The sequence below is a fragment of the Anomaloglossus baeobatrachus genome, chromosome 7, assembly GCF_048569485.1.
Source record: "Anomaloglossus baeobatrachus isolate aAnoBae1 chromosome 7, aAnoBae1.hap1, whole genome shotgun sequence".
Lineage (NCBI taxonomy): Eukaryota > Metazoa > Chordata > Amphibia > Anura > Aromobatidae > Anomaloglossus > Anomaloglossus baeobatrachus.
The window spans coordinates 12,186,672-12,199,558 of NC_134359.1; positions in this window are offsets into that span (position 1 = coordinate 12,186,672).

Below are 12,887 nucleotides of genomic sequence, written 5' to 3' on the forward strand. Positions count from 1 at the left end.
TGAGCAATGCAGGTGACTAGTGTCTCCATACAGGATGTGAGGAGTGTGTGTGTGGAAGAATGGGCCAAAATCCACCTGAGCAATGCAGGTGACTAGTGTCTCCATACAGGATGTGAGGAGTGTGTGTGTGGAAGAATGGGCCAAAATCCACCTGAGCAATGCAGATGACAAGTGTCTCCATACAGGATGTGAGGAGTGTGTGTGTGGAAGAATGGACCTAAATCCACCTGAGCAATGCAGACGACTAGTGTCTCCATACAGGATGTGAGGAGTGTGTGTGGAAGAATGGACCAAAATCCACCTGAGCAATGCAGGCGACTAGTGTCTCCATACAGGATGTTAGGGGTGTGTGCGGAAGAATGGACCAAAATCCACCTGAGCAATGCAGGCGACTAGTGTCTCCATACAGGATGTGAAAGGTGTGTGTGGAAGAATGGGCCAAAATCCACCTGAGCAATGCAGGCGACTAGTGTCTCCATACAGGATGTGAGGAGTGTGTGTGGAAGAATGGGCCAAAATCCACCTGAGCAATGCAGGCGACTAGTGTCTATATACAGGATGTGAGGAGTGTGTGCGGAAGAATGGGCCAAAATCCACCTGAGCAATGCAGGCGACTAGTGTCTCCATACAGGATGTGAAAGGTGTGTGCGGAAGAATGGGTCAAAATCCACCTGAGCAATGCAGGCGACTAGTGTCTCCATACAGGATGTGAGGAGTGTGTGTGGAAGAATGGGCCAAAATCCACCTGAGCAATGCAGGCGACTAGTGTCTCCATACAGGATGTGAGGAGTGTATGTGGAAGAATGGGCCAAAATCCACCTGAGCAATGCAGGCGACTAGTGTCTATATAGAGGATGTGAGGAGTGTGTGCGGAAGAATGGGCCAAAATACACCTGAGCAATGCAGGCGACTAGTGTCTCCATACAGGATGTGAGGAGTGTGTGCAGAAGAATGGACCAAAATCCACCAGAGCAATGCAGGCCACTACTGTCTCCATACAGGATGTGAGGAGTGTGTGCGGAAGAATGGGCCAAAATCCACCTGAGCAATGCAGGTGACTAGTGTCTCCATACAGGATGTGAGGAGTGTGCGGAAGAATGGCCCAAAATCCACCTGAGCAATGGGGGCGACAAGTGTCTCCATACAGGATGTGAGGAGTGTGTGCGGAAGAATGGACGAAAATCCACCTGAGCAATGCAGGCGACTAGTGTCTCCATACAGGATGTGAAAGGTGTGTGCGGAAGAATGGGTCAAAATCCACCTGAGCAATGCAGGCGACTAGTGTCTCCATACAGGATGTGAGGAGTGTGTATGGAAGAATGGAACCAAAATCCACCTGAGAAATGCAGGCGACTAGTGTCTCCATACAGGATGTGAGGAGTGTGCGCGGAAGAATGGGCCAAAATCCACCTGAGCAATGCAGGCGACTAGTGTCTCCATACAGGATGTGAGGAGTGTGTGCAGAAGAATGGACCAAAATCCACCTGAGCAATGCAGGTGACTAGTGTCTCCATACAGGATGTGAGGAGTGTGTGCGGAAGAATGGGCCAAAATCCACCTGAGCAATGCAGGTGACTAGTGTCTCCATACAGGATGTGAGGAGTGTGCGGAAGAATGGTCCAAAATCCACCTGAGCAATGGGGGCGACTAGTGTCTCCATACAGGATGTGAGGAGTGTGCGCGGAAGAATGGGCCAAAATCCACCTGAGCAATGCAGGCGACTAGTGTCTCCATACAGGATGTGAAAGGTGTGTGCGGAAGAATGGGCCAAAATCCACCTGAGCAATGCAGGCGACTAGTGTCTCCATACAGGATGTGAGGAGTGTGTGTGGAAGAATGGGCCAAAATCCACCTAATCAATGCAGGCGACTAGTGTCTCCATACAGGATGTGAGGAGTGTGTGCAGAAGAATGGACCAAAATCCACCTGAGCAATGCAGGTGACTAGTGTCTCCATACAGGATGTGAGGAGTGTGTGCGAAAGAATGGACCAAAATCCCACCTGAGCAATGCAGATGACAAGTGTCTCCATACAGGATGTGAGGAGTGTGTGTGGAAGAATGGGCCAAAATCCACCTGAGCAATGCAGGTGACTAGTGTCTCCATACAGGATGTGAGGTGTGTGTGCGAAAGAATGGACCAAAATCCACCTGAGCAATGCAGGCGACTAGTGTCTCCATACAGGATGTGAGGGGTGTGTGCGGAAGAATGGACCAAAATCCACCTGAGCAATGCAGGTGACTAGTGTCTCCATACAGGATGTGAGGTGTGTGTGCGAAAGAATGGACCAAAATCCCACCTGAGCAATGCAGATGACAAGTGTCTCCATACAGGATTTGAGGAGTGTGTGTGGAAGAATGGGCCAAAATCCACCTGAGCAATGCAGGCGACTAGTGTCTCCATACAGGATGTTAGGGGTGTGTGCGGAAGAATGGACCAAAATCCACCTGAGCAATGCAGGCGACTAGTGTCTCCATACAGGATGTGAAAGGTGTGTGCGGAAGAATGGGTCAAAATCCACCTGAGCAATGCAGGCGACTAGTGTCTCCATACAGGATGTGAGGAGTGTGTGTGGAAGAATGGGCCAAAATCCACCTGAGCAATGCAGGTGACTAGTGTCTCCATACAGGATGTGAGGAGTGTGTGTGAGGAAGAATGGGCCAAAATCCACCTGAGCAATGCAGGCGACTAGTGTCTATATACAGAATGTGAGGAGTGTGTGCGGAAGAATGGGCCAAAATCCACCTGAGCAATGCTGGCGACTAGTGTCTCCATACAGGATGTGAAAGGTGTGTGCGGAAGAATGGGTCAAAATCCACCTGAGCAATGCAGGCGACTAGTGTCTCCATACAGGATGTGAGGAGTGTGTGTGGAAGAATGGGCCAAAATCCACCTGAGCAATGCAGGCGACTAGTGTCTCCATACAGGATGTGAGGAGTGTATGTGGAAGAATGGGCCAAAATCCACCTGAGCAATGCAGGCGACTAGTGTCTATATACAGGATGTGAGGAGTGTGTGCGGAAGAATGGGCCAAAATCCACCTGAGCAATGCAGGCGACTAGTGTCTCCATACAGGATGTGAGGAGTGTGTGCGGAAGAATGTGCCAAAATCCACCTGAGCAATGCAGGCCACTACTGTCTCCATACAGGATGTGAGGAGTGTGTGCGGAAGAATGGACCAAAATCCACCTGAGCAATGCAGGTGACTAGTGTCTCCATACAGGATGTGAGGAGTGTGCGGAAGAATGGACCAAAATCCACCTGAGCAATGCAGGCGACTAGTGTCTCCATACAGGATGTGAAAGGTGTGTGCGGAAGAATGGGTCAAAATCCACCTGAGCAATGCAGGCGACTAGTGTCTCCATACAGGATGTGAGGAGTGTGTGTGGAAGAATGGAACCAAAATCCACCTGAGAAATGCAGGCGACTAGTGTCTCCATACAGGATGTGAGGAGTGTGCGCGGAAGAATGGGCCAAAATCCACCTGAGCAATGCAGGCGACTAGTGTCTCCATACAGGATGTGAGGAGTGTGTGCAGAAGAATGGACCAAAATCCACCTGAGCAATGCAGGTGACTAGTGTCTCCATACAGGATGTGAGGAGTGTGTGCGGAAGAATGGGCCAAAATCCACCTGAGCAATGCAGGTGACTAGTGTCTCCATACAGGATGTGAGGAGTGTGCGGAAGAATGGACCAAAATCCACCTGAGCAATGGGGGCGACTAGTGTCTCCATACAGGATGTGAGGAGTGTGTGCGGAAGAATGGACCAAAATCCACCTGAGCAATGCAGGCGACTAGTGTCTCCTTACAGGATGTGAGGAGTGTGTGCGGAAGAATGGGCCAAAATCCACCTGAGCAATGCAGGCGACTAGTGTCTCCATACAGGATGTGAAAGGTGTGTGCGGAAGAATGGGTCAAAATCCACCTGAGCAATGCAGGCGACTAGTGTCTCCATACAGGATGTGAGGAGTGTGTGTGGAAGAATGGAATCAAAATCCACCTGAGAAATGCAGGCGACTAGTGTCTCCATACAGGATGTGAGGAGTGTGCGCGGAAGAATGGGCCAAAATCCACCTGAGCAATGCAGGCGACTAGTGTCTCCATACAGGATGTGAGGAGTGTGTGCAGAAGAATGGACCAAAATCCACCTGAGCAATGCAGGCGACTAGTGTCTCCATACAGGATGTGAGGAGTGTGTGCGGAAGAATGGGCCAAAATCCACCTGAGTAATGCAGACGACCAGTGTCTCCATACAGGATGTGAGGAGTGTGTGCGGAAGAATGGGCCAAAATCCACCTGAGCAATGCAGGAGACTAGTGTCTCCATACAGGATGTGAGGAGTGTGTGCAGAAGAATGGACCAAAATCCACCTGAGCAATGCAGGTGACTAGTGTCTCCATACAGGATGTGAGGAGTGTGTGCGGAAGAATGGGCCAAAATCCACCTGAGCAATGCAGGTGACTAGTGTCTCCATACAGGATGTGAGGAGTGTGCGGAAGAATGGGCCAAAATCCACCTGAGCAATGGGGGCGACAAGTGTCTCCATACAGGATGTGAGGAGTGTGTGCGGAAGAATGGACCAAAATCCACCTGAGCAATGCAGGCGACTAGTGTCTCCATACAGGATGTGAAAGGTGTGTGCGGAAGAATGGGTCAAAATCCACCTGAGCAATGCAGGCGACTAGTGTCTCCATACAGGATGTGAGGAGTGTGTGTGGAAGAATGGAACCAAAATCCACCTGAGAAATGCAGGCGACTAGTGTCTCCATACAGGATGTGAGGAGTGTGCGCGGAAGAATGGGCCAAAATCCACCTGAGCAATGCAGGCGACTAGTGTCTCCATACAGGATGTGAGGAGTGTGTGCAGAAGAATGGACCAAAATCCACCTGAGCAATGCAGGCGACTAGTGTCTCCATACAGGATGTGAGGAGTGTGTGCGGAAGAATGGGCCAAAATCCACCTGAGTAATGCAGACGACCAGTGTCTCCATACAGGATGTGAGAAGTGTGTGCGGAAGAATGGGCCAAAATCCACCTGAGCAATGCAGGCGACTAGTGTCTCCATACAAGATGTGAGGAGTGTGTGCAGAAGAATGGACCAAAATCCACCTGAGCAATGCAGGTGACTAGTGTCTCCATACAGGATGTGAAGAGTGTGTGCAGAAGAATGGACCAAAATCCACCTGAGCAATGCAGGCGACTAGTGTCTCCATACAGGATGTGAGGAGTGTGTGCGCGGAAGAATGGGCCAAAATCCACCTGAGCAATGCAGGCGACTAGTGTCTCCATACAGGATGTGAAGAGTGTGTGCGGAAGAATGGGCCAAAATCCACCTGAGCAATGTAGGCGACTAGTGTCTCCATGCAGGATGTGAGGAGTGTGTGCGCGGAAGAATGGGCCAAAATCCCCCTGAGCAATGCAGGTGACTAGTGTCTCCATACAGGATGTGAGGAGTGTGTGCAGAAGAATGGGCCAAAATCCACCTGAGCAATGCAGGCGACTAGTGTCTCCATACAGGATGTGAGGAGTGTGTGCGGAAGAATGGACCAAAATCCACCTGAGCAATGCAGGCGACTAGTGTCTCCATACAGGATGTGAGGAGTGTGTGCAGAAGAATGGACCAAAATCCACCTGAGCAATGCAGGCGACTAGTGTCTCCATACAGGATGTGAGGAGTGTGTGCAGAAGAATGGACCAAAATCCACCTGAGCAATGCAGGAGACTAGTGTCTCCATACAGGATGTGAGGAGTGTGTGCGGAAGAATGGGCCAAAATCCACCTGAGCAATGCAGACGACCAGTGTCTCCATACAGGATGTGAGGAGTGTGTGTGGAAGAATGGGCCAAAATCCACCTGAGCAATGCAGGTGACTAGTGTCTCCATACAGGATGTGAGGAGTGTGTGCGGAAGAATGGGCCAAAATCCACCTGAGCAATGCAGGCGACTAGTGTCTCCATACAGGATGTGAGGAGTGTGTGCGGAAGAATGGTCCAAAATCCACCTGAGCAATGCAGGCGACTAGTGTCTCCATACAGGATGTGAGGAGTGTGTGCGGAAGAATGGTCCAAAATCCACCTGAGCAATGCAGGCGACTAGTGTCTCCATACAGGATGTGAGGAGTGTGTGCAGAAGAATGGGACAAAATCCACCTGAGCAATGCAGGCGACTAGTGTCTCCATACAGGATGTGAAGAGTGTGTGTGCGGAAGAATGGGCCAAAATCCACCTGAGCAATACAGGTGACTAGTGTCTCCATACAGGATGTGAGGAGTGTGTGCAGAAGAATGAGACAAAATCCACCTGAGCCATGCAGGCGACTAGTGTCTCCATACAGGATGTGAGGAGTGTGTGTGCGGAAGAATGGGCCAAAATCCACCTGAGCAATGCAGGCGACTAGTGTCTCCATACAGGATGTGAGGAGTGTGCGCGGAAGAATGGGCCAAAATCCACCTGAGCAATGCAGGCGACTAGTGTCTCCATACAGGATGTGAGGAGTGTGTGCAGAAGAATGGACCAAAATCCACCTGAGCAATGCAGGTGACTAGTGTCTCCATACAGGATGTGAGGAGTGTGTGCGGAAGAATGGGCCAAAATCCACCTGAGCAATGCAGGTGACTAGTGTCTCCATACAGGATGTGAGGAGTGTGCGGAAGAATGGACCAAAATCCACCTGAGCAATGGGGGCGACTAGTGTCTCCATACAGGATGTGAGGAGTGTGTGCGGAAGAATGGACCAAAATCCACCTGAGCAATGCAGGCGACTAGTGTCTCCATACAGGATGTGAAAGGTGTGTGCGGAAGAATGGGTCAAAATCCACCTGAGCAATGCAGGCGACTAGTGTCTCCATACAGGATGTGAGGAGTGTGTGTGGAAGAATGGAATCAAAATCCACCTGAGAAATGCAGGCGACTAGTGTCTCCATACAGGATGTGAGGAGTGTGTGCGGAAGAATGGGCCAAAATCCACCTGAGCAATGCAGGCGACTAGTGTCTCCATACAGGATGTGAGGAGTGTGTGCGGAAGAATGGGCCAAAATCCACCTGAGCAATGCAGGCGACTAGTGTCTCCATACAGGATGTGAGGAGTGTGCGCGGAAGAATGGGCCAAAATCCACCTGAGCAATGCAGACGACTAGTGTCTCCATACAGGATGTGAGGAGTGTGCGCGGAAGAATGGGCCAAAATCCACCTGAGCAATGCAGGTGACTAGTGTCTCCATACAGGATGTGAGGAGTGTGTGCGGAAGAATGGGCCAAAATCCACCTGAGCAATGCAGACGACTAGTGTCTCCATACAGGATGTGAGGAGTGTGCGCGGAAGAATGGGCCAAAATCCACCTGAGCAATGCAGGCGACTAGTGTCTCCATACAGGATGTGAGGAGTGTGTGCAGAAGAATGGACCAAAATCCACCTGAGCAATGCAGGCGACTAGTGTCTCCATACAGGATGTGAGGAGTGTGTGCGGAAGAATGGGCCAAAATCCACCTGAGTAATGCAGACGACCAGTGTCTCCATACAGGATGTGAGGAGTGTGTGCGGAAGAATGGACCAAAATCCACCTGAGCAATGCAGGCGACTAGTGTCTCCATACAGGATGTGAGGAGTGTGTGTGGAAGAATGGAATCAAAATCCACCTGAGCAATGCAGGCGACTAGTGTCTCCATACAGGATGTGAGGAGTGTGTGCGGAAGAATGGGCCAAAATCCACCTGAGCAATGCAGGAGACTAGTGTCTCCATACAGGATGTGAGGAGTGTGTGCAGAAGAATGGACCAAAATCCACCTGAGCAATGCAGGTGACTAGTGTCTCCATACAGGATGTGAGGAGTGTGTGCGGAAGAATGGGCCAAAATCCACCTGAGCAATGCAGGTGACTAGTGTCTCCATACAGGATGTGAGGAGTGTGCGGAAGAATGGGCCAAAATCCACCTGAGCAATGGGGGCGACAAGTGTCTCCATACAGGATGTGAGGAGTGTGTGCGGAAGAATGGACCAAAATCCACCTGAGCAATGGGGGCGACTAGTGTCTTCATACAGGATGTGAGGAGTGTGTGCGGAAGAATGGACCAAAATCCACCTGAGCAATGCAGGCGACTAGTGTCTCCATACAGGATGTGAAAGGTGTGTGCGGAAGAATGGGTCAAAATCCACCTGAGCAATGCAGGCGACTAGTGTCTCCATACAGGATGTGAGGAGTGTGTGTGGAAGAATGGAACCAAAATCCACCTGAGAAATGCAGGCGACTAGTGTCTCCATACAGGATGTGAGGAGTGTGCGCGGAAGAATGGGCCAAAATCCACCTGAGCAATGCAGGCGACTAGTGTCTTCATACAGGATGTGAGGAGTGTGTGCAGAAGAATGGACCAAAATCCACCTGAGCAATGCAGGCGACTAGTGTCTCCATACAGGATGTGAGGAGTGTGTGCGGAAGAATGGGCCAAAATCCACCTGAGCAATGCAGGCGACTAGTGTCTCCATACAGGATGTGAGGAGTGTGTGCGGAAGAATGGGCCAAAATCCACCTGAGCAATGCAGGCGACTAGTGTCTCCATACAGGATGTGAGGAGTGTGTGCAGAAGAATGGACCAAAATCCACCTGAGCAATGCAGGTGACTAGTGTCTCCATACAGGATGTGAGGAGTGTGTGCAGAAGAATGGACCAAAATCCACCTGAGCAATGCAGGCGACTAGTGTCTCCATACAGGATGTGAGGAGTGTGTGCGGAAGAATGGGCCAAAATCCACCTGAGCAATGTAGGCGACTAGTGTCTCCATGCAGGATGTGAGGAGTGTGTGCGCGGAAGAATGGGCCAAAATCCCCCTGAGCAATGCAGGTGACTAGTGTCTCCATACAGGATGTGAGGAGTGTGTGCAGAAGAATGGGCCAAAATCCACCTGAGCAATGCAGGCGACTAGTGTCTCCATACAGGATGTGAGGAGTGTGTGCGGAAGAATGGACCAAAATCCACCTGAGCAATGCAGGCGACTAGTGTCTCCATACAGGATGTGAGGAGTGTGTGCAGAAGAATGGACCAAAATCCACCTGAGCAATGCAGGCGACTAGTGTCTCCATACAGGATGTGAGGAGTGTGCGCGGAAGAATGGGCCAAAATCCACCTGAGCAATGCAGGCGACTAGTGTCTCCATACAGGATGTGAGGAGTGTGTGCAGAAGAATGGACCAAAATCCACCTGAGCAATGCAGGCGACTAGTGTCTCCATACAGGATGTGAGGAGTGTGTGCGGAAGAATGGGCCAAAATCCACCTGAGCAATGCAGGAGACTAGTGTCTCCATACAGGATGTGAGGAGTGTGTGCAGAAGAATGGGCCAAAATCCACCTGAGCAATGCAGGCGACTAGTGTCTCCATACAGGATGTGAGGAGTGTGTGCAGAAGAATGGACCAAAATCCACCTGAGCAATGCAGGTGACTAGTGTCTCCATACAGGATGTGAGGAGTGTGTGCAGAAGAATGGACCAAAATCCACCTGAGCAATGCAGGCGACTAGTGTCTCCATACAGGATGTGAGGAGTGTGTGTGGAAGAATGGGCCAAAATCCACCTGAGCAATGCAGGTGACTAGTGTCTCCATACAGGATGTGAGGAGTGTGTGCGGAAGAATGGGCCAAAATCCACCTGAGCAATGCAGGCGACTAGTGTCTCCATACAGGATGTGAGGAGTGTGTTTGGAAGAATGGGCCAAAATCCACCTGAGCAATGCAGGCAACTAGTGTCTCCATACAGGATGTGAGGAGTGTGTGCGGAAGAATGGACCAAAATCCACCTGAGCAATGCAGGCGACTAGTGTCTCCATACAGGATGTGAGGAGTGTGTGCGGAAGAATGGGCCAAAATCCACCTGAGCAATGCAGGCGACTAGTGTCTCCATACAGGATGTGAGGAGTGTGTGCTGAAGAATGGGCCAAAATCCACCTGAGCAATGCAGGAGACTAGTGTCTCCATACAGGATGTGAGGAGTGTGTGCGGAAGAATGGTCCAAAATCCACCTGAGCAATGCAGGCGACTAGTGTCTCCATACAGGATGTGAGGAGTGTGTGCGGAAGAATGGTCCAAAATCCACCTGAGCAATGCAGGCGACTAGTGTCTCCATACAGGATGTGAGGAGTGTGTGCAGAAGAATGGGACAAAATCCACCTGAGCAATGCAGGCGACTAGTGTCTCCATACAGGATGTGAAGAGTGTGTGTGCGGAAGAATGGGCCAAAATCCACCTGAGCAATACAGGTGACTAGTGTCTCCATACAGGATGTGAGGAGTGTGTGCAGAAGAATGAGACAAAATCCACCTGAGCAATGCAGGCGACTAGTGTCTCCATACAGGATGTGAGGAGTGTGTGTGCGGAAGAATGGGCCAAAATCCACCTGAGCAATGCAGGTGACTAGTGTCTCCATACAAGATGTGAGGAGTGTGTGCAGAAGAATGGACCAGAATCCACCTGAGCAATGCAGGCGACTAGTGTCTCCATACAGGATGTGAGGAGTGTGTGTGCGGAAGAATGGGCCAAAATCCACCTGAGCAATGCAGGCGACTAGTGTCTCCATACAGGATGTGAGGTGTGTGTGCGGAAGAATGGTCCAAAATCCACCTGAGCAATGCAGGCGACTAGTGTCTCCATACAGGATGTGAGGAGTGTGTGTGCGGAAGAATGGGCCAAAATCCACCTGAGCAATGCAGGTGACTAGTGTCTCCATACAGGATGTGAGGAGTGTGTGCAGAAGAATGGACCAAAATCCACCTGAGCAATGCAGGCGACTAGTGTCTCCATACAAGATGTGAGGAGTGTGTGCAGAAGAATGGACCAAAATCCACCTGAGCAATGCAGGTGACTAGTGTCTCCATACAAGATGTGAGGAGTGTGTGCAGAAGAATGGGCCAAAATCCACCTGAGCAATGCAGGCGACTAGTGTCTCCATACAAGATGTGAGGAGTGTGTGCAGAAGAATGGACCAAAATCCACCTGAGCAATGCAGGTGACTAGTGTCTCCATACAAGATGTGAGGAGTGTGTGCAGAAGAATGGACCAGAATCCACCTGAGCAATGCAGGCGACTAGTGTCTCCATACAGGATGTGAGGAGTGTGTGTGCGGAAGAATGGGCCAAAATCCACCTGAGCAATGCAGGCGACTAGTGTCTCCATACAGGATGTGAGGAGTGTGTGTGCGGAAGAATGGGCCAAAATCCACCTGAGCAATGCAGGCGACTAGTGTCTCCATACAGGAGGAGTCTAGAAGCTTCATCACCAACAAAGGAGAATGTACCAAGTATTAAATACATTTCAGTAACGTGTTCAATACTTTTCCCTGTGTCATTTCTCATTATTACACATCACTTAATTTATGGACATTATGATTATGTCTCTGCATGTGTGGATTGGATGGATTGTTACCAACATCTGGTAAGAAATTATGAATAGCACCTCTAGAAATATATTTACTTAGGAATTAGTGACGTGTTCAATACTTATTTTCCCTTCTGTATGATTCTAGCAAATGTCAATGTTTTGTAAAGTTTGAAGTAAATTTGATTTGCCTGAACCCATTTTCTTATTTCTATTGAATAAATATATAAAAAACAATTCAATGATCAGCCCGAAGCGTTGGACGTAAACACATAAAAATGCTGAAAATGACGAGAGCTTGACGTGACTGAAGTCCTTGATTGCAGCGACAGGGCAGGGTAATGCAGGGTCTGCTCCTCCGCTCTCTGTTACACCGAGGTCACCTCATTAACATGCCTGGAATATTCCACTTCATTTATTAAGTGTCTCCGCAGCTAATGGCCGCCGCGTTTCTCCATCACGCTGCGCGATTATGAACTAGATCAAATGGCTAATGAAGTGCGGGCTCAATTTACTGGAGGAGCGTGAAGAGTGTGAGATTACCCAGAAAATCGATTCCCGTCCAAGCAGCTGTGTCCAGACAGCAACAGCGAAAAACATAAAAACACATGAAAAGGCTGCGATTACAAGAAGCAACATTCTCCTGAAAAATACGAGACACCAAAATAGCCAAATCTCTGCAGGAACACGTGGAAATCAGACGCCACCAGGAGCTCAGCAAGGATCGGACGTGGCTCTGGTGTAAAGGTTTGTTTGTGCCACGTGTGATGATGTCACACTTTATATGGTCACTAATTGTGATTTCTACAAAGTTTGTAAACATCAGAAACACAAGGAAATCAAATAATCTTGTGATGTAGTACATCTTAAGAAAACAGGTATTTTTCTTCCTTTATGAGCCCCTTCTCCGCCTCCTTAACTCATAAGCCACTTAAAAAAATGTTTAAAATCACTTCTTCCAGCCAATTTACTATCATACATTGTGATTAGAGGTGAAAGAGGAGGGAGGAGGAGAGTGAACCACAACGTGCTGCTGCTTTCTTGTTAGTGTTTTATCTCCCCCAAGAGCTGGATTCACAGCGACACTGCTCAGTTATTCTTTATTTTGCTTTATGTTGTCCTCAATGCTATTGATACTTTCTAACAAATGTCTTAACTGTAGCGCCGGTGTCATCACTCCGGCCGGGTTGCTTCTTACCCCGCTGCCCTGTAGCCGTCCACATGTGCTCCTGATTCCTCCTCCTCCCGGGGCCTGTGCACACAGCTCAGGACTTCTGAGAGTGTCCTTAAGGCACGTGTGCGTACACCTGCCCTCGTCTTAAAGGGCTAGCGTGCCACTTCCGAGAACTGCCTATGGCTGAGCGGCACTAAGTATTTAAGGCACCCACCCATTAGGGGAAGTGCCTGTGCAATACTCCTAGTTAGTTAGTCTTACAGGCTGCTAGCTAGTTGCCAGGTCCTGTAGATCCAGTGTTCGTTACCTATACCTGCCTTCCCATACCTATCTACCATACCATGCCCACCATACCTGTCC